The sequence below is a fragment of the Muntiacus reevesi genome, chromosome 11 (genome assembly GCF_963930625.1).
Source record: "Muntiacus reevesi chromosome 11, mMunRee1.1, whole genome shotgun sequence".
Classification (NCBI taxonomy): Eukaryota; Metazoa; Chordata; class Mammalia; order Artiodactyla; family Cervidae; genus Muntiacus; species Muntiacus reevesi.
In genome coordinates this window covers 39,643,941-39,668,055 of record NC_089259.1, presented here as the reverse complement: position 1 = coordinate 39,668,055, position 24,115 = coordinate 39,643,941, and the positions used below count along the sequence as shown (strand labels likewise).

The following is a 24,115-nucleotide window of genomic DNA, read 5'->3' as shown; positions in this document are numbered from 1 at the left end:
CAAAATGTAAGCTACTGGAGAAGGGAATGGCAAACCACTTCAGTATACTTGGCTTGAGAACACCTGAACTGTATGAAAAGGCAAAAAGGTATGACACTGAAAGATGAACTCCCAGATGCTCAAATGCTATAGGAGAAGAGGAAAGAATGGAAAGGCTGAACCAAAGCAAAACCAGCAACCATTTGTGGATGGGACTGGTGATGGAAGCAAAGTCTGATGCTGTAAAGAGCAATATTGCATAGGAACCTGGAATGTAAGGTCCATGACTTGACGTAAATTGGAAATGGTCACACAGGAGACAGCAAGAGTGAACATTGACACTTTAGGACTCAATGAGCTAAAATGGACCAGAAAGGGTGAATTTAAATCAGATGACCATTGCATCTACTGCTGTGGACAAGAATTCCTTAGAAGAAATGGAGTAGATGACATAGTCAACAAAAGATTTCGAAATGCAGTGCTTGGATGCAATCTCAAAAATGACAGAATGATCTCTGTTCATTTCCAGGAAAAACCATTCAATATTACAGTAATCCAAGTCTATGCCCCAACCACTAATGCTGAAGAAGCTGAAACTGAACACTTCTATAAAGACCTGCAAGATCTTCTAGAAGTAACACCAAAAAAAAAAAAAAAAAAAGATGTCCTTTCCATCATAGGGGGCTGGAAGGGAAAAGTAGGAAGCCAGGATATACCATGAGTAACAGGCACGTTTGGTCTTGGAGTACAAAATGAAGCAGGGCAAAGGCTGACAGAGTTTTCTCAAGAGAACACACAGGTCATAGCAAACACCCTCTTCCAAAAACACAAGAGAAGACTCTACACATGGACATCACCAGATGGTCAACACCGAAATCAGATTGATTATATTCTTTGCAGCCAAAGATGGAGAAGATCTATAGTCAGCAAAAACAAGACTGGGAGCTGACTGTGGCTCAGATCATGAACACCTTATTGCCACATTCAGACTTAAATTGAATAAAGTAGGGAAAACCACCAGACCATTCAGATATGACCTAAATCAAATCCCTTATGATTACACAGTGAAAGTGACAAATATTCAAGAGAATAGATCTGATAGACAGAGTTCCTGAAGGACAATGAATAGAGATTCATGACATTGTATGCAGTGCAGTAATCAAAACCATTTCCCCAAAAAAGAAATGTGAAAGGGCAATATGGTTGTCTGATGAGGCATTAAAAATAGCTGAGAAAAGAAGAGAAGCAAAAGGCAAAGTAGAAAAGGAAAGATAAATCCATCTGAATGTAGAGTTTCAAAGAATAAAAAGGAGACACAAGAAGAGCTTCCTAAATGATCACACAAAGAAATAGAGGAAAGCAATAGAATTGGAAAAACTAGAGATCTCTTCAAGAAAATTAGAGCTACCATGGGAAAATTTCATACAAAGAAGGGCACAATAAAAGACAGAAACCATGTGGATCTACAAAAGCAGGTGATATTAAAAAGAGGTGGAAAGAATACACAGAAGAACTATACAAAATGATCTTAATGACCAGATAATTATGATGGTGTGATCACTCACCTAGAAACAAATATTTGGAGTGCAAAGTCAAGTGGGCATTAGGAAGCATCACTACAAACAAAGCTGGTGGAGGTAATGGAATTCCAGTTAAGTTATTTGAAATCTTAAAAGATGATGCTGTGAAAGTGCTGCACTCAATATGCCAGCAAAATTGGGAAACTCAACAGTGGCCACAGGACTCGAAAATATCAGTTTTAATTCCAACCCCAAAGAAAGGCAATGCCAAAGATTGTTAAGACTAATGCACAGTTGCAATCATCTCACATGCTAGCAGAGTAATTCACAAAGTTCTCCAAGTCAGACTTCAGCAGCACGTGAACCCAGAAGTTCCAGATATTAAAGCTGGGATTATAAAAGGCAGAGGAACCAGAGACCAAGTTGCTAGCACCTGCTAGATCATAAAATAAGCAAGAAAATTCAATTAAAACAACTATTTCTGCTTCATTGACTATGCTAAAGCCTTTGACTGTATGAATCACAACAAACTGGAACATTTTTCCTGAAAAATCTGTATGCAGGTCAAGAAACAACAGTTAGAAATGGACATGGAAAAACAGACTGGTTCCAAACTGGGAAAGGAATGTGTCAAGGCTTATATGCCCACCCTGCTTATTTAACACATATGCAGAGTGCATTATATGAAATGCCAGGCTGGATAAAGCCCAAGCTGGAATCAAGATTGCCAGGAAAAATATTAATAACTGCAGATATGCAGATGACACCACCCTTATGAAAGTGAAGAAGACCTAAAGAGCCTCTTGATGAAAGTGAAAGAGGAGAATGAAAAAGATGGCTTAAAACTCAGCATTCAATAAACTAAGAACATGACATCCAGTCCCATCACTTCAAGGCAAATAGATGGGGAAACAGTGGAAATGGTGACAGACTTAATTTTCATGGGTTCTGGAATCACTGCAGATGATGACTTCAGGCATTAAGTTAAAAGACACTTGCTCCTTGGAAGAAAAACTATGACCAAGCTAGGTAGCATAGTACAAAGTGGAGATATTACTTTGCCAACAAAGGTCTGTCTAGTCAAAGCTATGGTTTTTCCAGTAGTCATGTATGGATGTGAGAGTTGGACCATAAAGAAAGTTGAGTGCTGAAGAATTGGTGCTTTTGAATTGTGATGTTGCAGGAGACTCTTGAGAGTCCCTTGACATGAAAAGAGATCAACCCAGTCTATCCTAAAGGAAATCAGTACTGAATATTCATTGGCAAGACTGATGCTGAAACTGAAACTCCAATCCTTTGGCCACCTTATGTGAAGAACTGACTCATTTGAAAATATCCTGATGCTGGGAAAGATTGAAGGCAGGAGGAGAAGGGGACTACAGAGGATGAGATGGCTGGATGGCATCACCAACAGATGGACATGAGTTTGAGCAAGCTCCAGGAGTTGATGGTTGGAGAGGCCTTAGATGCTGAAGTCCATGGAGTTGCAAAGAGTCAGACACGACTGAGAGACTGAACTGAAAGTACCAGGAGATTTTAGTTAGATATAACAAGTTTCCAGGATTCACAGCTGTCAGTATAAATGTGTTATTAGAAAGCATGGAAAAAGCCAAGGAAGCAACATATATATGAATATGCAAAAATCATTATGGTGACACTTTTGAAATTCTTTTACTTTCAGTGACAGAACTGAACCGAGCTGAGTCCCATCCACATGGCTAAAAGTCACAATGTAAGATTATAAATCTAAGGTTCAGTAACGGTTATAAAACAATGTGAAAATATTTAATGTCATTGTATTGAATAGTAGTTAAAAATAGTTAAAATGGTAAATTTGACTTGATATATATTTTCTCATGATAAAATTTTTAAGCCCCTTTGGTGAAAAATATTATAAAATTTATTTTTCAAACACTACACAAGTTTGAGTTGTGGAGGTTTACAGATGAGCTCTTCTGGATAGGATGTTTTTGTATTATCTTAAATTACCTGTGGCCAGGAGCTTCCGTGTGCATTCACAGCACTCTATTCTAGAAAACTAACATATCTGTAGCCTCTAAAGCATGTATTTATTTCTTATTTGATAGCTTGAAAATATCCCAGGAAGCAATCAAGGTTTTATTATATTCTTTCCTAGCGCCTCATTTGCTCTTAAAAAAAAAAAAAAAAAATTAAGAATAAGTACATTTTATTTATTTATTTATTTATTTTTGGTTAACTTGTGATGAAATCAAGGCCCAAGAATTCAAGTCAATGTCAAGAAAATTAAATTTCTTTATCTGTCAAATGTCAACTCTTCTCTTATCTTTTATAGATAATATCCAAATTTTGGTAAACAATCTTTAGGTGATACACGAAGGTAGTAATAACAGTTCAAGAAATTATATAAAAATGGAGGTTATTTTTAGCTTTCCTAAGGAGATTGATTTTATAAACTGCTAATGCTATCCTTTCTGAATCACCCATTAATAGTATCTGAAGTGTTAGTGTTATATACGAATATCTATAAATTAAACATTTGTTATTGAAATTTTGTACAGATCATTGTTTGGCAATATTACAAAGTTGAACATGTCCATACAGAACATATGCATGATCATAGTAGTAGTAATTTTCATCCCTCAGTCGTGTCCAATTCTTCCTGACCCGGTGAACTATAGTTTGCCAAGCTCCTCTGTCCATGGAATTCTCTAGACAAGAGTACTGGAGTGGGTAGCCATTTCCTTCGCCAGGGGGCCTTCCCAATGCAGGGATCGAACCCAGGTCCCCTGCATTGCAGGCAGATTCTTTACTGTCTGAGCCACCAGGTAACCCCAGTCATAGGAGTTCTTCAAACTGGAGAGAGATCCCTAAAATGTCTTGAGTTAAGCATAATTTGTCATCCTCTTTTAAGTAGAAAATACATTCTTCATCAAAATATTGACCAACTCACAGTGTTACTGAGCCCAAGCTTGCTCTGCTCATCACACGGTTGGTCAGTGAATCTGAGAGACTAGGTGTTGAGTCAAGGGAGAGACTTTAATCCGGGAGCTTGTAGACTGAGAAGATGGTAGGCTAGCATCTCAAAATAACCATCTTAATTGGGCTTGGATGCCAGGTTCTTTTATAGATTAGAGGTGAGGGGAGGTGAGGAAACAAAGTAAAAAGTCATTAACCTTGCAAACATCTCCTAGAATGACAAGCCTCAGGCAGGAGATGTGTTAATGTCTTCCTTTTTGCCATCCACAGGTGGACAGCTTTATGAACAAAGGCACTTTAGTTTAGCATTCAGGCACAGGGTCAGGTTCCCTGAGGCAAACCATTCTGTGTGTTTATAATAACAAAAGCAACAAAAAGTCAGTCAAAGAAACAGTTCCAACGTGGAGTCAGAATTGGCTTCCTCCCTGCAACAATAGATACATCAGGCAGCATGAAAATCCAACTTTAAAAGAAGGCTGAAACCAAGTTATCTCTTGTAAAGGTAGTAGGAAATATTTGACATTTCAAGAGAAGTGTTGCTACTGAAATGATCATTTCCAATCAATGTTGTGTTTTATTTTGTAGTAGTGTAGTCTGCTGATTTCATATCCAATAGCTTTGCTCTCATTCTTAGCTAAGGACACTATTTTTTTTTTTTTTTTTTTTTTTTACTAAAAATCTTTATGACTGGGATAAATTTAACATTTTCCAGCCTCTGTCACATTCATTATAACCATGAAACTATGTTTTTAGCTAGTTAGATATTGTCGACTGGAGAAACAACAACAACAACAACAACAACAACAACACAGCCTAAAAGTTGAAACTAGTGTTTTATTCAATGGGTTTTCTGAGACTCAAGCCTGGAAGGCGTACTCTCAAATGGCTCTGGGGTACTGTTCTGAAAACGTAAGAGATGGGTCAGGATGTATAGGAGATTTTTGCAACAAAAACCAGGTCGTTGGAACATCAAAATATTACCATTATTCAAAGAAAACCAGATATCTCAAGTGGTTTTAATATATGTCAAGAATTTTGTGCTTTTTCATATATGGGAATAGGCAAGGGTCTGGTTTCACTGAAATTGTTCCTTTGATATGCAGCTTAACCATCTAGGGCCAAGTATACTGATTTTTTTCACCCTTGTTAGGGGAGTGTGTAATCTCCTGGGTTCTGTCTCACCACAGCAAAATTTAAAGCGATGGACAGACCAATGTTACTGCTTAGTTTTATTTGGCAAGCAAAAGAAAATACATCCTCAGGCCAACTCAAAAGAAGCTAGGAGAAGAGAAGCAACCAGCTCAATTTTTTTTTTTTTTTTAATGTTTTTATATGGCTCCTCTTTTTACGTTTTTTCTCCTCCCTCTGCCTCTGCCCTATGTAAATTGGGCTAGCCAGGAGGGTTTTTGCTTCACCTGAGGTTCTAAGTCTGGTCCTTGGACCTTCCTCTGTTCTATTTTCACAGGCTTTCCCCTTCTTTGTCTTTTAGCCACTGCCATCCTGGTCTTCTTTTTTTCCTATTCTAACTACTTCACATTCCCCCCTCAAGAGATGGGAGGCCAATTATTTGGAAATAGGGGTGTTGAGGTCTCTCTGGCTACTTCCTGCTGAACTAGGACAGTGAGGGGCATTTGGGCCTCCTCCTCTTGCTAATCTCAAGCCTCAGAGTCCTTATAGCACAGCCTGTCTAAGGATGAGGGACATTTTCCATGGTTGACTGTAGTTTTATATATCCTTATTGAACTGGCACTGCATGCTGTAACATGTTGACCTGGGCAAAGACAAAACAGGTTAGACAATCATTAATACATGGAGCAATCATAAGCAGCGTCAGTATGGTGATGACAGGGATTTGTAGGGGCATTAGCCAACTCCAAATTCTCCCTTGCCAGGAGAGGAGAGAGAGATTGTAGCCACCTCGAGTACCCTCCAGCTCATTCTTTGAGATCCTTTAGGATCTGAATGCTTTTCTTGAGGACTGTGAGACTTTCTTTAACTTAGTTGGAGGCATTTACCCAGAAGCAACATGTCTCATTCAAGAAGGCTCAAGTACCTCCTTGTTCAGGGATCAGGAGGTCTATCTCCTGTCTATTTTAGAGTACAACCCTTGCCCAGCTGTGTTGGCTCTTTAGAGTTATCCTGAGAAATCTTATCCCCAGAAACTTAATTTTGGGGGTGTTAATTAGAATGGCACTCATTTATAGTCCTGATTCTGTATTTGAGATCTCCCAGGGGCTCATAGGTGTATTGAGTGTCTTTTTCTGTTTTCTTCCATGGCTTGACTTGTGAGTAGTGAATCCAGGAGTCATGTCCTGGTTCCTTGACTGCTGTGGGGTTACAGAGTAGTCTTACAGAGTAGGGGACATTCCATGTGGGCTGGAGTGGAGCCTTTGAGGACCCATCTTTCCAGACTTTAATTAGGACTTGAGTCCCTGGAGCATATAAAGGGGGCTCTTCAGAATCTTTTGGCTCCTGGTTGTCACCCACATGCATATATGTTGTTGGAATTGCCCAATGGCCATGATATAAGACCAGAGGGTCTGAGCCTGTGGATCTAGGAAGAGGTCATTGACAAAAACTAAAGGTCTCCCATATAGCATCTCATAAGGACTAAGACCAAGTTGTTCCATAGGGGCAATATGGGTGTGGAGGAGAGCTATTGGTAAAGCCTCCTTACATCCCAGAAATTTCTCCTGGGTTATCTTTTTATTGCTCATCTTAAGAATTGGTTAACTCTTTCTACTTTTCCTCAAGACTGAGACCTCGAGGCAAAATGGAAATAATAAGTAAAGCCCAATGCTTCCAAAAACACAAGAGAAGACTCTACACACGGACATCACCAGATGGGCAACATCAAAATCAGATTGATTATATTCTTTGCAGACAAAGATGCAAAATCTCTATACAGTCAGCAAAAACAAGACCAGGAGCTGACTGTGGCTCAGATCATAAACTTCTTATTGCTAAATTCAGACTTAAACTGAAGAAAGTAGGGAAAACCACTAAACCATCCAGGTATGACCTAAATCAAATCCCTTAGGATTATATAGTGGAAGTGAGAAATAGATTTAAGGGACTAGATTTGACAGACAGAGTGCCTGATGAACTACGGACAGAGGTTCATGACATTGTGCAGAAGACAGGGATCAAGACCATCCCCATGGAAAAGGAATGCAAAAAGGCAAAATGACTGTCTGAGGAGGGCTTACAAATAGTTGTGAAAAGAAGAGAAGCAAAAAGCAAAGGAGAAAAGGAAAGATATCCCCATTTGAATGCGGAGTTCCAAAGAATAGCAAGGAGAGATAAGCCTTCCTCAGCAATAAATGCAAAGAAATAGAGGAAAACAAGAGAATGGGAAAGACTAGAAATCTCTTCAAGAAAATTAGGGCTACCAAGAGAACTTTTCATGTAAAGATGGACTTGATAAAGGAAATAAATGGTATGGATCTAACAGAAGCAGAAGATATTAAGAAGAGGTGGCAAGAATACACAGAAAAACTGTACAAAAAAGATCTTCAGGACCCAGATAATCACGATGGTGTGATCACTCACCTAAAGCCAGACATCCTGGAATGTGAAGTCAAGTGGGCCTTAGAAAGCATCATTACCAACAAAGCTAGTGGAGGTGGTAGAATTCCAGTTGAGCTATTTCGAATGCTGAAAGATGATGCTGTGAAAGTGCTGCACTCAATATGCCACAAATTTGGAAAACTCAGCAGTGGCCACAGGACTGGGAAAGGTCAGTTTCCATTCCAATCCCTAAGAAAGGCAGTCCCAAAGATTGCTCAAACTACCGCACAATTGTGCTCATCTTGCACGCTAGTAAAGTAATGCTCAAAATTCTCCAAGTCGTGCTTCAGCAATGCATGAAGTGTGAACTTCCAGATGTTCAAGCTGGTTTTTGAAAAGGCAGAGGAACCAGAGATCAAATTGCCAACATCCACTGGATCATCAAAAAAGCAAGAGATTTCCAGAAAAATGTCTTCTTTTGCCTTATTGACTACGCCAAAGCCTTTGACTGTGTGAATCACAACAAACAGTGGAAAATTCTTCAAGAGATGGGAATACCAGACCCCCTGACCTGCCTCTTGAGAAACCTGTATGCATGTCAGGAAACAATAGTTAGAACTGGACATGGAACAACAGACTGGTTCCAAATAGGAAAAGGAGTACATCAAGGCTGTATATTGTCACCCTGCTTATTTAGCTTATATGTAGAGTACATCATGAGAAACGCTGGGCTGGAAGAAGCACAAGCTGGGATCAATATTGCCAGGAGAAGTACCAGTAGTATCAATAATATCTCATATATGCAGATGACACCACCCTTAAGGCAGAAAGTGAAGAGAAACTAAAAAGCCTCTTGATGAAAGTGAAAGAGGAAAGTGGAAAAGTTGACTTAAAGCTCAACATTCCAAAAACTAAGATCATGGCATCTGGTCCCATCACTTCATGGGAAATAGATGGGGAAACAGTGGAAACAGTGTCAGACTTTGGTTTTTTTTTTGTTTTTTTTATTTTTTTATTTTTTATTTTTTTTTTGGTTGCAAAATCACTGCAGATGGTGATTGCAGCCATGAAATTAAAAGACGTCCCTTGGAAGGAAAGTTATGACCAATCTAGATAGCATATTAAAAAGCAGAGATATTACCCAAGAAATTGTGTCACCCAAGAAATTCTCATACCTACCTGCCACATCTAGTTGTACCCTTGGCTCCAGCCCCGTGATGGTTATCTGCGATAGGCAGGCTAGCTGGAGCAGGCCACTTCAGTCCCGTTGAACCATAGTGAGGGAAGGCTTGGCACTTGACCTTGAGGCTATTGTGTCCCAAGGGAAGACTGCTGCCCAATGTCCCAATTGATGACATTTATAGCAAGCCACTTTAGGAGACTTGCCACGGTTTGGATACTCTTTGGCCCAACGTCCTGCTTGTCTACAGATTAGACATTTGCTTCATACCTGTCCTTCAAGGACTCGTCGTAGGGCTTCCCTGAAGGGCGGCCAGCATCTGGGCATGCCTTGTCTCTTTCCTTTTCTCCCTTTCCTGGGCCTTGGCCTCCCTCTCCTGTTCTCTGTTATAAAAAGTATTGGTGGCTTTCTGGACCATCTCATCTAAAGAGGCAGCAGGGACCTGTTGCTGTAGCTGTTGTAACTTTATTCTGATGTCTGATGCAACTGGAGAAGGAATTTGTCCTTTAAAATCACTTGTCCCTCATAAGGGTCAAAGTCCAGATTGGTAAACTTTTGGAGGGCCTCACTTAGCCTTTCCGGAAAAGCAGTGGGGTTTTCATTGGGCTCCTGCGTTATTGCTGAGACCTGGGCATAGTTGATTACTTTTTGCTTTGCTGCTTTTAGTCCTGCCTTTAGATATATCAGAAAATGATCCCTTCCCCAGATGTACTCGTGTTTATTATAATTCCAGTTAGGATATGAAGAGGAGGCCACAGTTTACCACACTGGGTATTTATTGCTCGATATGTGAAGCCCTGTAGCATACCTTTGGGCTTCCTTTAAGACCCTAGCATACTCAGGGTCAGATAAAGTTTGACTAAATGTAGCCATGATGTCCTTCCACATCAAGTCAAAGACCAAGGTAATGTGTTGGAATGTATCTATCTATTTGCCTGGATGTTCTGCATAACTTCCCAGGTCTTGTATGATCTCTCTTAGTTCTAAGAGGGATAAGGGCCTATGGACCTGGGTTGGTCCAAATTCTCCTCCAATTTCAACTAAGCGACATACTCAAGTTGGCTTTTGTGGAGGGGATGCTTCCGGATAGGGAAGCATGTTTAGATACAAGGAGGGAGTACCAGGCAACTTGGGAGCCATAGGAAGTGAGCTACGGGAGGCGTCCTTCTCTTGGTTGTTTGTGCCTAACACCATTTGCCTAGTAAATGGTGGCAGATTTAGGTGGCAACCTAATTTGGGTTGCCAAAGTTAGGGTTTTTAGGGGATACAGCAATCCCATATTTAAGACATATCTCTTAGTGGAAAGAAAATTTGGAAATAGGGTATCTCTGTTCATTTCCCTTGTCTTTTGCAGAGTAAGTCTAGCTGCAGGATGGTATTGTAATTTAAGCTCCCATCTTCAGGCCTGTTCCTTGTCGCCCAGAGGACATCATGGCCATGCAGTGACACAAAAGAATTTTAAGTGACTTCTCCTTAGAATTAGAGGATTGAACAGCTTCCAGTTATCAAGGATGCATCTTAAGGGAATCTGTTGGGAAGTGGATTCATTATTTCCTATCTGAAAGACAGTGATGCCAGGGAGGAAAAGAAAAAAAGAAGAAAAGCCTAATAGGACTCCTATTTTATGGGTTGACTTCCTTAGGGGTGAGTCTTTCTGAAGCTTATCCTACTCACTGCTGTTGCAACTGAGAGCCAGGCATCTCCTGGTCAGGGTGCAGATCCCCAGGCAGGCTGAAATGTGACAGCCTCCTGGAGACTGAATCCCCAGGCAGGTCAAGGCAGGTCAGCCTTCTGAGAATTGGGTCCCTAGGCAGGTCAAGGCATGTCGACCTCCTGGGACTCCTGAACTGGTGGATCCCCAAGCAGATTGAGGCATGACAAACTTCTGAGGACCAAATCCTTAGACAGGTCAACCTCTTGGGACCTCCAGACTGAAATTGGGTGTCTCCAAGGTCTCCAGCCTGACCAGTGCTGAGTAGGATTAAGGGGTTGTAATCTTAACTCATTGCTGGTTTGTGCACTGTAGATGGGAATGGATACCATGATGTAAAGTAACCTAAGCCTGTGCCTTGAGACTGGGAACCTGGTGAATTAGCCATAAGTTTTGTCCTCTTATTTCTCTGAGGGAATGTAAGTCACTGATTTCCTCTCTCCATAAGAGCAGTTTAGGGTGTTTCCAATGGTAAACATTTCATTGTCATAGACCCACTTTAGGTAAGAACAGAAGTAATGACAAAGTAGTGAGTTATCTGGTCTTGATAGGGGCATTAGGATATTTTAATAATAAATGGGCAGGGTCCTGGTTGTAGGAGTTAGTAAGTGGCTTAACACCAAATTGATAAGAGGCAATAGACCAGATGTTCCATAAAAGTAGAGAGGAGATTTGATTCGGGAGTATGTTTATAACTTTAGGAGAAAGGTGGCAAGGATTTGACCTTGCAGGGCTAACTCCCAAAGTAGCAGACATTATTCCCAGAAGCCCAATTGCCCTTGAAGGAATGTCACTAGCAGATGGACTCCTAACAGGCATTGTGTGCCTGTCACCCACCCTAGTGGGTCCACTGAGAGATTCTATTGTTTCACATGTTATAGGAAACATGGAAGATGAAGGCCTGAATATCTAGAAGGATTGGATACTATACAGTATTTCCTTCCCCAGGGCCAGTTATTTTCTGGTTATCCCTCCAGAAGATAGTAGATGCAACAATGTGGACCCAGGTGGGGTTCAGGAAAAGAGCATGAAACAGGAGGGAAGGGGGCAGGGCACAACTTTTGAAAGAATGACATAGCCCAAGGGCATAACATAAACTGATTAAAATCAAATGGGTCCAAGATGACAAGTCAAAGTCAAATAAATCTTGATCCTCAATCTGCAAGTTAAATGACACACCCAGAGGCACCTTGTCAGTTCCACGGCACTACCAAAAGACAAGGAAGTGGTTTGTTCCACAATTGCTGGAATAATCCTCCCACTCATGAGCGTATGAAATTACCCAGCTTGTGAAAACTGACCACACCACATTCCATGGCACTTGCCCACTGTGATGGTCTATACCCTGTGGAGTGTGCCTCTCTCTAAGTCTGAACAAGTCTATCTTTTAGGAAGCAACAGTTAGAACTGGACATGGAACAAAACATCTATTTCTGCTTTATTGACTATGTCAAAGCCTTTGACTGTGTGGATCACAATACACTGTTGAAAATTCTGAAGGAGATGGGCATACCACACCACCTGACCTGACTCTTCAGAAACCTGTATGCATGTCAGGAAGCAACAGTTAGAACTGGACATGGAAAAACAGACTGGTTCCAAATAGGAAAAGGAGTACGTCAAGGCCGTATATTGTCACTCTGCTTATTTAACTTATATGCAGAGTACATCATGAGAAATGCTGGGCTGGAAGAAGCACAACTGGAATCAAGATTGCTGGTAGAAACATCAATAACCTCAGATATACAGATGACACCACCTTAATGGCAGAAAGTGAAGAGGAACTAAAAAGCCTCGTGATGAAAGTGAAAGAGGAGAGTGAAAAAGCTGGCTTAAAGCTTAACATTCCGAAAACTAAGATCATGGCATCTGGTCCCATCACCTCATGGGAAATAGATGGGGAGACAGTGGAAACAGTGTCAGACTTTATTTTTTTTGGACTCCAAAGTCACTGCAGATGGTGCTTGCAGCCATGAAATTAAAAGATGCTTACTCCTTGGAAGGAAAGTTATGACCAATCTAGATAGCATATTAAAAAGCAGAGATATTACTTTGCCAACAAAGGTTCATCTGGTCAAGGCTATGGTTTTTCCAGTGGTCATGTATGGATGTGAGCGTTGCACTGTGAAGAAAGCTGAGCACTGAAGAATTGATGCTTTTGAACTGTGATGTTGGAGAAGACTCTTGAGAGTCCCTTGGACTGCAAGGAGATCCAACCAACCCATCCTGAAGGAGATCAGTCCTGGGTGTTCATTGGAAGGGCTGATGTTGAAGCTGAAACTCCAGTACTTTGGCCATCTCATGCAAAGAGTTGACTCATTGGAAAAGACCCTGATGCTGGGAGGGATTGGGGGCAGAAGGAGAAGGGGACAACAGAGGATGAGATGGCTGGATAGCATCACCTACTTGATGGGCACGAGTTTGAGTAAACTCTGGGAGTTTGTGATGGACAGGGAGGCCTGGTGTGCTGTGATTCATGGGGTCGCAAAGAGTCAGACACGACTGAGTGACTGAACTGAACTGAACTGAACTATACCTGTATCTCTCACAGAAATTTTGCAATGAGACATAAAGATCCTGAGCTTCATTAGGTCCCCAAACCAGGCACCGTGGGCTTTGGCCGGGCTCAAGTCCCAGTCCAATATGACTGAGTGACTAAGCATAGCACAGAATCCTTGCCACAAGGGTTTGAGTCCCAGTGTTAGGTAAATGGTTTCAAACACAACTTTCAGAAATGGAAAGATGAGGACCTGCTCAATACTTCATAGTAGTGACATAGATGGAGAGAGGAGCTGAAGAAAGGGAGAAAAACGCAGTAGGAAAAGCACGCCGAGGAATCCCCTTCATAACCTGCCAGAAAATCTGCTAAACACCTGACCTGTGCTTACAGATTTCATTTGCCTGATCCTTGGCACAAAGGACAGTAAGGACAGAAGAACCCTCACCCTCTTGGGCAACAGCTACTAGAGTGCAGAGGATAGTCTAACCTTTGGGATACACTGGGGGGTAGCCTCTCCAGAATCTCTCAATTGAACCTACTGCCACTTGCCTGTTCACAGGGGGTTCAAGGAAACAAGAAATGAGTGATTGTAGGGGAATTAAGATTTTGTTAGCCATATATCTTTCCAGCTATAGGAGCGAGGACTTCCTACTCCAACCAGAAGTTTTCTGGAACCTGAGACTGAGCCACATGAGATTTCAGCTGAGTTTGTTTTTGTTGTCCCAGTTTCCAGCTCACTGGGCTTCTTGTCGCTTCCAGTGCATTGGGTTTTCTTCACGTTCAGCTTCCATTACGGGAGCTTTAGCTGAGTTGGGCTTCTGTTGTATTTGACCTCTGCCTCACAGGGGCTGAGCCAAGGTTGTTTCAACCAGGTTAAATCCGAAAAACAGCACCAGAGATGTTGGGGCAGTGTGTAATTTCCTTGATTCTGTCTCACCACAGCAAAAATTTGAAGTGATGGACGGACCAGTGTTACAGCTCAGTTGTATTTGTCAATCAAAGGAAAATACATCCTCGAGGCCCGAGGACGGGAAGACCCAAAGAAGTGAAGAAAATAGAAGCCTGGCTTAATTTTGGCTCCTGTTTTTATATGTTTTTTCTCCTTCCTCTGAGCCTGCCCTCGTAAATTGGGCTGACAAGGAAGGCTATTTGCTTCACCTCAGGTTCCCACTCTGGTCCTTGGACCTTTCTTTGTTCTATTTTGGTAGGCATTTTCCTTTTTGTCTTTTAGCCACCACCATTATGGACTCCTTTTTTCTATTCTGACTACCTAACTCCCTGAATTCCCTCAGGGTGAACACTCAGGGGCAGCTGCAGTGGCTAATGGTTCGATGACTGCAACATCCTTTGCTTAATGATATGGCAGGTGACCGTCTTCAGCCACAATGACAGTGGAAGTAGTACAGTGGGAATTTTGGAAAGCTCCTTAAAGGATTCTACCTTAGCTACCTAGTATACACTTTCTGTACTGATCTTTTTTATTCACACTATATGAGATGCAAATGGATGCTTGGAGCAGTATCTGTGCACCATGCTGAATCAACCTCGAGAATGAAAGACCTTTGGTGAGAAGGACAGAACAACAAAGAAGGAATCTGGTTCCTGGGATTTATGGAATCACCATATCAGGCCCAGTCTATCTCCAGACTTCTTTCATTGTCATAAATACAAATCTTTATATACTTTAGCCTTACCTTATTTTAAATTCTCTGATACAAATACCAACCTACACCTTGCTCAAGATTCAAACTTCCACAAGAGAATGTCCAGCCCTTATAGCTTTTGTGTTCACCTTTCACCTTGAATATAATACGGTTGCTTCATTTGTAGTCCCATTTGTAATTGTAAGACCCAAACGTCAGGTCTCTGTTCCGGAGAGGAGCTCCCGCGACTCAATAAACAGTCCAGCAGATGCAATATGCAAGAGGCTTTATTGTCGGTTTGCGCAAGCCGGGCGACTCTAGTCTCCTCGGAGGCAGAGTCGCACCGTATAGCAGTGTAAGCTGACTTTTATAGGCAGAAGTCACATTGTCAGCACATCCAGTACAGTGAATGAATAACATAATGTATACCGTTAGCACACCCAGTACAGTGAATGAGTAACATAAAAGTAACATAATGTGTATCATATGGGGTCATCTTATCTGTGTACAGGTGCTTGACGTCAGTTGGTTCCGGAAAACAGCAGGCTTGTTTGTGCAGTTATTGGGAAACCTATAGACGTTCCGTTTACATTTCTCTATCCTTATTTTGCAAACGGAAAATTCTGCGCAAGTGGAAAATTTACACAGGCCAGGGAGTTTCATGGTGTTTTTCAGATTCTTTCATTCCCCCCTTTTCTTTGTCATTAGTTTTAATCTTAAAACTTAGGGATCTTGTTGTTTCACATCCCCAGGCCTTGCAGTATCCGTCTGGGGGCCCTCCGCACCTCTGGACTTTAGGACGGGTCCGTGAGTGACCCGGACATACATAAAAGTCAAGTGCTCGGGTTTTTACCCGCCACCCGGGGTGTAAGCATCCATATCCAGGGAAGGGCTCTTGGGGGTTGGGATCCCAGCTTTCTCCCACTATGTCACACAGATCTACAGTCAAACTGGGGAAATACATGGAGACTGGGGCTACACCGGTAGTCTAAGTTGCTGTCTCTCCGGTTTCTGTGTTGAAAACTCTCCAGGTGATACGGTACACCTGGTGGGGGCTCCCGCCCTCCTGAACCGAGGGCAAGACGCCCCGGACAAATAGCAGAATTATTATAAGCGAGAAAGTCTTAGCTTTAGAGGATTTTGAGTGCGGTGGAGTTTCCATCCGTGTTCTGGCATCTTCTCGCAGCAGCGGCCGGGTGCAGCTTTTACGTGGGAAGCGTGTATCCATTCTGCAATCCCGTCTACCTTTAGTGCGGTAGGAGTGGTCAAGAGGACGGTGTAGGGTCCTTTCCAGCGAGGTTCCAAAGTCTTGGTTTGATGTCTCCGCACCAACACTGTGTCACCGATCTTAAAGGGGTGGGGACAGGAAACAGGGTTATCCACACGGTATGCGGCTGATACGGACTTCCAAATTTTTTGTTGCACCAGCTGCAGAGCCTGTAGGTGGGCCTGCAGGGTAGGGGAAGTCGCAAGGACATCAGGGTCAAAGAAGGATGTAGCTGGCGGGGGGCTTCCATAGATGATTTCAAACGGGGTGAGCCCATGTGGGCCGGGGGTATTTCTGGCTCGATATAAAGCCAGTGGTAGGAGTTGAACCCAGTCTCTAGTGCCAGTCTCCAGCGTTAATTTGGTTAAGGTCTCTTTAATTGTTCTATTCATCCTTTCTACCTGTCCTGAACTCTGGGGTCTGTAGGCACAATGTAACTTCCAATCAATCCCCAATGATTTGGCCACCAACTGACTTACCTGAGAGACAAAGGCCGGACCGTTATCTGACCCGAGTACCTTAGGTAAGCCGAATCAGGGAAAAATTTCTTCGAGGAGCTTCTTGACCACAACTTGAGCTGTTTCTTTCTTTGTGGGATATGCTTCTACCCATCCTGAGAAGGTATCTATGAACACTAGCAAATACTTGTTATCATATAGGCCTGGTTTAATCTCGGTGAAATCCACTTCCCAGTGGACTCCAGGCCTATGCCCCCTGGCTCGAACTCCGGAGGGGGGTTTTAGTCTGCCAGCGTTTACTTTTGCACAGGCCTCACAACCGTTTACAATTTGTTGTATCAGTAAGTCTCTCTGAGGGATGTAATAGTCTAATTTATTTTCATTTAGGAGGTCAGCCATTTTTCTTTTTCCCAAGTGGGTCAGTCTATGCAGGTGAGTCAAAAGTCTCTTGGCGGTGCTTTGAGGCATCACTGTTTTCCCTTGGTATATCCATCTGTTATGGACCTTGTCATAGTCCGCCCCAAGTCCTTGAAGGAAGTCTAGGTCTGCTTCACTATAAACAAGTGCCGCATCATCATCATTTTTTGATGCTGACTCGAGTGAGACAGTTAGTATTTGGGGGCCTAGTGCCGCTTGTTTAGCAGTTATATCTGCCAGCCGATTTCCCCGTGCAATGGGTGTATCTCCCTTTTGGTGGCCTGGGCAATGGATTATCCCTAGTTTCCTTGGTAAGAACAAGGCTTGTAGTAAATCTAATATTTCTCTGCCTTCTGAAGTCAGCAACCCCCTCCTTCTATATATTTCTCCATGTACATGTGCCGTGGCGAAGGCATACCGGCTATCAGTGTATATGTTGGCTTTCTTACCTTCCGCCTTCCTGAGTGCCTGCGTGAGGGCGATGAGTTCGGCCCTTTGGACCGAGGTTCCCGGAGGCAGAGCGCTGGCCCAAACGACGTTTTCTCCGTCAACTACTGCAGCCCTGGCTTTCTGCTCGCCCTCTAAAAGGTAGCTGCTCCCATCCGTAAACCAGGTGATCTCTGCGTCTGCCAGTGGTTGGTCGGTGAGGTCTTTCCTGGTTCCATGCATATCTGCCAGGATTTGCTGGCAGTCGTGTGGGGTCCCTTCTTGGGGATCCGGGAGGAGCGTAGCAGGGTTGAGGGCGGCGGCTGGACCGAAACGCACTCGCTCCGTATCCAGCAGCAAAGACTGGTAGTGAGTCATTCGGGCATTTGAGAGCCAGCGGTCTGGAGGCTGGCGGACTATAGTCTCTACAGCATGGGGTGCAGTTATTTTAAGGGGTTGGCCCATGGTTAATTTGTTAGAGTCTTTGATAAGCGTGGCAATGGCCGCCACCATCCGTAGGCATGGTGGCCAGCCTGCCGCAACATTGTCCAATCTTTTGGAGAGATATGCGATGGGCCTCTTCCAGGGTCCTAGGTTTTGAGTTAGTACCCCCTTAGCAATCCCTTGTTTTTCGTCTACGAAGAGCTCAAAGGGCTTGGATATGTCCGGGAGCCCTAGGGCTGGGGCACTCAAGAGGGCCTTTTTGATGTTACCAAATGCTTCTTGTTGGGCCTTTCCCCAAAGGAAGGGGGTGTTTTGCTTGGTTAGGGGGTAAAGGGGTGCTGCCATTTCTGCGAACCCGGGAATCCAAAGCCTACAGAATCCCGCAGTGCCTAGAAACTCTCTCATCTGGGGGGAGTTGTTGGAGGCGGTATCTGTGATACCGTTTGTTTCCGGGCTTCTGTCAGCCATCGCTGTCCATTTTCTAGCTGGTACCCCAGATAATTCACTTTAGTTTGGCAAATTTGGGCTTTCTTTGCCGAGGCGCGGTACCCCAGTTCTCCCAGAGTCTCCAACAGGGCCCCCGTACCTTTGTTGCAATCCAGTTCCGTGGGGGCCGCCAGCAGCAGGTCATCTACATACTGCAGAAGCACCAGGGCGGGGTGTTGTGTCCGAAAGGCAGCCAGGTCTTGATGTAGGGCTTCATCAAACAGGGTGGGGCTATTTTTGAATCCTTGCGGTAGTCTAGTCCATGTCAGCTGCCCCGACAGGCCAGCTTCTGGATCTCTCCATTCAAAAGCGAACAAGGGTCGGCTTTGTGGACTTAGCCTCAGGCAAAAGAAGGCATCTTTTAAATCCAATACCGTATACCATGTATGGGAAGGGGGTAGGGTGCTAAGCAGATTGTACAGGTTCGGCACCGTCGGGTGGATGTCTTTTACCCGCTTGTTTATTTCTCTCAAGTCCTGCACTGGCCGGTAATCTCCCGTACCTGGCTTCTTGACAGGGAGTAGAGGAGTGTTCCAGGCTGATCTGCAGGGCTCAAGGACGCCCAGCTTGAGGAGCCGTTGTATATGGGGTCTGATTCCCTTGTAAGCCTCCTCAGACATGGGGTACTGTTTCACCGAAATGGGGGTAGCCGAGGATTTTAATTCAACGACAATGGGCGGCTGTCCCATTGCTAGCCCCATTCCTGCAGTCTCTGCCCAGGCTAGAGGGTACTTCCGTATCCAGTCTTGGATGGGACCCATTGGCAAGGTTTTGGACTCTAATAATTTGTATTCATCTTCTAACTTTATGGTCAAAATTTGAAGGGGGGCCCCTCCGGGTCCTGTAATGGAGGCCCCCTTTTCATGAAACTGAATTTGGGCTCCGACTTTAGAGAGAAGGTCCCTCCCCAACAAGGGGAACGGACAGTTCGGAACATGGAGGAAGGAATGAGTCACCTTACCGGAGGCCAGGTGCACCTTCCGTTCAGTAGTCCATCGGCACAGCTTTCCTCCTGTAGCTCCTTGTACCCACGCGGTCCTGGTGCTCATGGGTCCGTTGGTCTGGGTTAATACAGAGTGCTGAGCGCCTGTGTCCACCATACAGGTCACTGGCTGCCCCCCTATTTTTAATGTTACCCAGGGCTCGGGGAGGGGGGCTCCTGGCCCTGACTGTCCTAATCTTCATCCAAGGACAAGACCTTGGAGGATTTTCTTCGCGAATCCCGTGGTTTCTTTGGGCAGTCTTTTATCCAGTGGCCTCTTTCTTTACAGTAGGCACATTGGTCACGGTCTATTCTCGGTCGCCTATTGCCTCCCAACCTGTCTCTCCTTCCTGGCTCTGACCTAGGCTGAACTACGGTGGCCAAAATTCTGCTCAACTCTCTGTTACGCCTTTTTCTCGTTTCTCCTGGAGTTTCTCTCTTATTGTAAATCCTTTCTGCCTTTCTCATTAGATCCTGCAAGCTATAATCTTGAAGTCCTTCTAACCTTTGTAATTTATTTCTAATGTCCGGCGCCGACTGCCCTATGAAGGCCATGGAGACATTTCCCCTATGCTCGGGGCTACTAGGATCGAAAGGGGTATACATACGGTATGCCTCCATGAGCCTTTCAAGGAAAGCCGCCGGGGTCTCCTCCTGTCCCTGTGTTACTGCTCTTACCTGGGCCAAATTGGTGGGGCGCCTCCCGGCACCCTTGAGACCCGCAAGGAGAACCTGGCGATAGAGACGGAGCTGCTCCCTACCAGCAGGGGTGCTGTAGTCCCAGTCCGGACGCGTCAGGGGGAGGCTGCATCAACTTCATTTGGAAGGAGAGTAGGGGCCCCGTTGGGCCCGGGCACGTTTTTTTTTTTTTTTTTTTTTTTGCTTCCAGGACAACTCTCTGTCTCTCTTCTACGGTCAGCAGAGCCTGCAAAAGCTGGAGGCGATGGGGGATGAAGTATTAATCTCCCCGCTGGTCGCCGCTGGGCCAGTGGGGTCAGGGGAGCGGGCCTCAGGGGAGGCGGACGGGGGCGGCCTGGGAGGAGAGCGGGCGGCGGGCGGGAAGGGGCGGGGAGCGCGCTCCTGCGGCGGCGGCTGCAGTCGCGGCCGTCCTCATCCCGGCGGGATGACTGGTTTCGTTTTGGCGGTCAATTTTTCTTTTTCTAAAATGGGGTAAAGAGGGGACTGGGCTGGTGGGGCCGTGGGTGTATCAGCACCGGGAATCTTCGGCTTTTCTGCCACGAAAGGTGCCACCCAGGATGGCGGGTCCTGGGCCAGACTCTCCCAGGTAATTATGTAGGGGACTTGGTTAGGGTGTCCATGGAGTCCTGTGTCAAACACCCATTCTTTGATCTGCAAAATACAATCAATGTTAAAACTGCCCTCCTGAGGCCATCCCACATTGAAGGCTGGCCACTCGGAGCTGCAAAGGGTTTGCCACTTTTTCCTCCTGATTTCTACTGACAGGTTACTGGCTCATCCTTTGACGTCCTTCCAGTGCTCTAGAGTCAAACTTAGGGGGGTAGTTAGTCTGGGTCCCATGCCGGAGGGAAGGGGGACACAAAAGTACACCAACACACAGACAGTACAGACACACAGAATGCAGACCAGAAGCCGCGCGGCACAGTATCGGCGCCAAAGTTCAACCAAAGAATCAGACGGGGGCAGAGGCCGAAGTCGTTGACCCCCGGGGTTGAGGACGGCCTGCTCGTCCCCAGCCACTCAGAACCCCCCCGGAGCGTCCTCCAGGGTTGAAATTCGGAAGGCCTATGGACCCGTCGGTCCACTTCACGAATTTCTACTAAGCCCGTACCGTACGGGTACTAAACACAAAGCACAAAGGACAACAGTCAACACAAACTCACTGCCGGCCGGACTTACCTCCTGCTGGGGTCTGGTATTGAATCCGGGGTCTCCTCCATCCCGGACGAGCCCCCAAATGTAAGACCCAAACGTCAGGTCTCTGTTCCGGAGAGGAGCTCCCGCGACTCAATAAACAGTCCAGCAGATGCAATATGCAAGAGGCTTTATTGTCGGTTTGCGCAAGCCGGGCGACTCTAGTCTCCTCGGAGGCAGAGTCGCACCGTATAGCAGTGTAAGCTGACTTTTATAGGCAGAAGTCACATTGTCAGCACATCCAGTACAGTGAATGAATAACATAATGTATACCGTTAGCACACCCAGTACAGTGAATGAGTAACATAAAAGTAACATAATGTGTATCATATGGGGTCATCTTATCTGTGTACAGGTGCTTGACGTCAGTTGGTTCCGGAAAACAGCAGGCTTGTTTGTGCAGTTATTGGGAAACCTATAGACGTTCCGTTTACATTTCTCTATCCTTATTTTGCAAACGGAAAATTCTGCGCAAGTGGAAAATTTACACAGGCCAGGGAGTTTCATGGTGTTTTTCAGATTCTTTCATAATGAAGATCAGCAAGGAGAGATAATACCCCCAAAATTGGGATGCTCTTAACAAAAGATGAGAATGGATATTTCATGGACCAATTAACAATAAACATCCACCATAGGTAGATAGGGAAATAGATAATCTCCCTCAAAAGTCTTTATTAAAAAAAATAATGTTTAAGTAATAAATGTGATTTGCAAAAACAATCTTGAACTTAAATTAATTTACATTGGTAAAACTTCTTCTTAAATCAACTCTCTTGAAGGCAAATATCATTGCCACAAAGTATCTTCAGTGAAAGTAACTCCAAGGAAAACAGTAGTACAATATTGCTCAAACAGGTAGATAAGGGAAATTCCTTTAATTCAGTGAAGACTTTAGAGAATCCATAGTCTTCAGGAAATAAATAAAAATGCATTTATCTAAACTGAGATTCCTAATCTACTTTCATTGCCCAGCATCAGGAATGGAATCTCTCTACATTGGCACAAAATCTTTAAAGACAACTACATAGAAATCCATTCACATTATTTGGTGAAGCTATCTTTTAATGCTGAATAACATTTTAGGCTTTTCACTTGTGATCTTACAAATACTTTAGTATTAGATCCAGTTTAGACAACTTATATACATTTTAAGCTAAGGAAACAGATCAAAATGGATTAGGAACAGGTTTCCAAACCAAAGGAGTGTTCACAAATCACAGAGTTGCAAAGTGGAAGAATTAAAATTCAAACTTGAATCAATCTGATTACAAAAATCCAACTCTATTAAAATATCTCCCTAAGTTTTCCATGAGGCAATAAGAGAAAATATTTGAAAATATATAGACTACAGTATTTCTCAGGAATTGACATTTATGAGTGTAACTGAAGTAATAAATGTATGTAAAACAAGTCAGATATCTTTCTTTCAGTGAGCATATATCCAGGAGAACAGACTCTCTCACCGTGGACAGCCAACCATGATGTGTTTCTGGTGTATATGCAATAGCTGGAGCCCAGGATTGTTATCCCTATATACAAGTACCCTCTCCCCATTTGTCAAACTTGACTGTGCATAGCTCATTTTCTATAGGTCATGTCATGAAAATATTTGGGAGACACTGTCTTCTATAACTGGAATGTAACTTACATGTTCTTGTCAGGATTGCCAGATTTATTAAATGTAAATATAAGATACCCAATTAAATTTTAATTTCAGATAAAGCCTATGTAATTTTTTTTTTATATGAAGTGTCATATATCCCATGCCATGTTATGGAGGGCATATTAGCACCATTTTTTTTTCTTTCCTTACTGACATCCTGTATTTTACCTGGCAATCCTGATTTGTATAGGTTTTTACCTAGACCTCTATGATACCCACATAGCTATTTCTATTTTAGTCAGTATAGTGACCTCAATTTATAAATCATTTCTGGAACACAAATGGAAAAACAGTATTAGTCTCTGTAATGAAAAGGGGTATTTCTTAGATGAAGTGTTTCATTAATGCTAAGATGAAACATATTTGTGAATGTCTTGGTCATTAGCCTCACGAGTGCACTAAGGTCTCATTGCAGTATGACTTTCAAGTTCTAAATTCTCAGGGATACATCATTTAATTACTGGAAAATTATCACTCTGAATACGTTTCTAAGGTGTTTAAGAGAATGACCGTGTATTCTAGCTTATGTTTTCTCACAGCAATAACTGAAGTCCTCATGCTCTGAGTTTCTCCTCCCCAACACAGGCTTCTGTCTGTACTATTGATCACCCTCCTGAGCTACATGAGGTCATTCTTTGCTGGTGTGCGTACAACTCTGACTTTTTGGGAGATGAAAATATCTTCCATTTTCTATCCTACACCCAGCATGAGATCTTTCCTTCATTCCTGAAGATTGTGGTTTTTCTTTTACCCCTTCAAACGACAAGAACAACATAAAGCACTTTCAGTGCTTGCCAAGGTCTGAATTACTTTATTTGAAATAGCAGCCCCCGTGGGCCATGTAAATCATGTCTCCTTTCAGCTGCATCCAGTACATTTAAGTTCATTTTCCTTCTCTTCACTAAAAAGTGAAAGAAAGATAGAGTTTTCAGATCTATTTTTTTATTCTAATCATCAGGCAACTATACTTTCAGTTTTCAAAAATCTGAACTACGGAAATATACACACATACACACACACACAAACACACATGCAAGCATATTATTGTTTTAATTTCTATTTTAAAATAAACATGTGG

The 24,115-nt window shown here is 43.4% G+C and overlaps 1 pseudogene; it reads right to left on the bottom strand.

Annotated features, from left to right (window-relative positions):
- Window positions 1-19,670: 19,670 nt before the first annotated feature.
- LOC136144134 (uncharacterized) lies at window positions 19,671-20,595 on the bottom strand (annotated as a pseudogene).
- Between the last annotated feature and the right edge of the window lie 3,520 nt (window positions 20,596-24,115).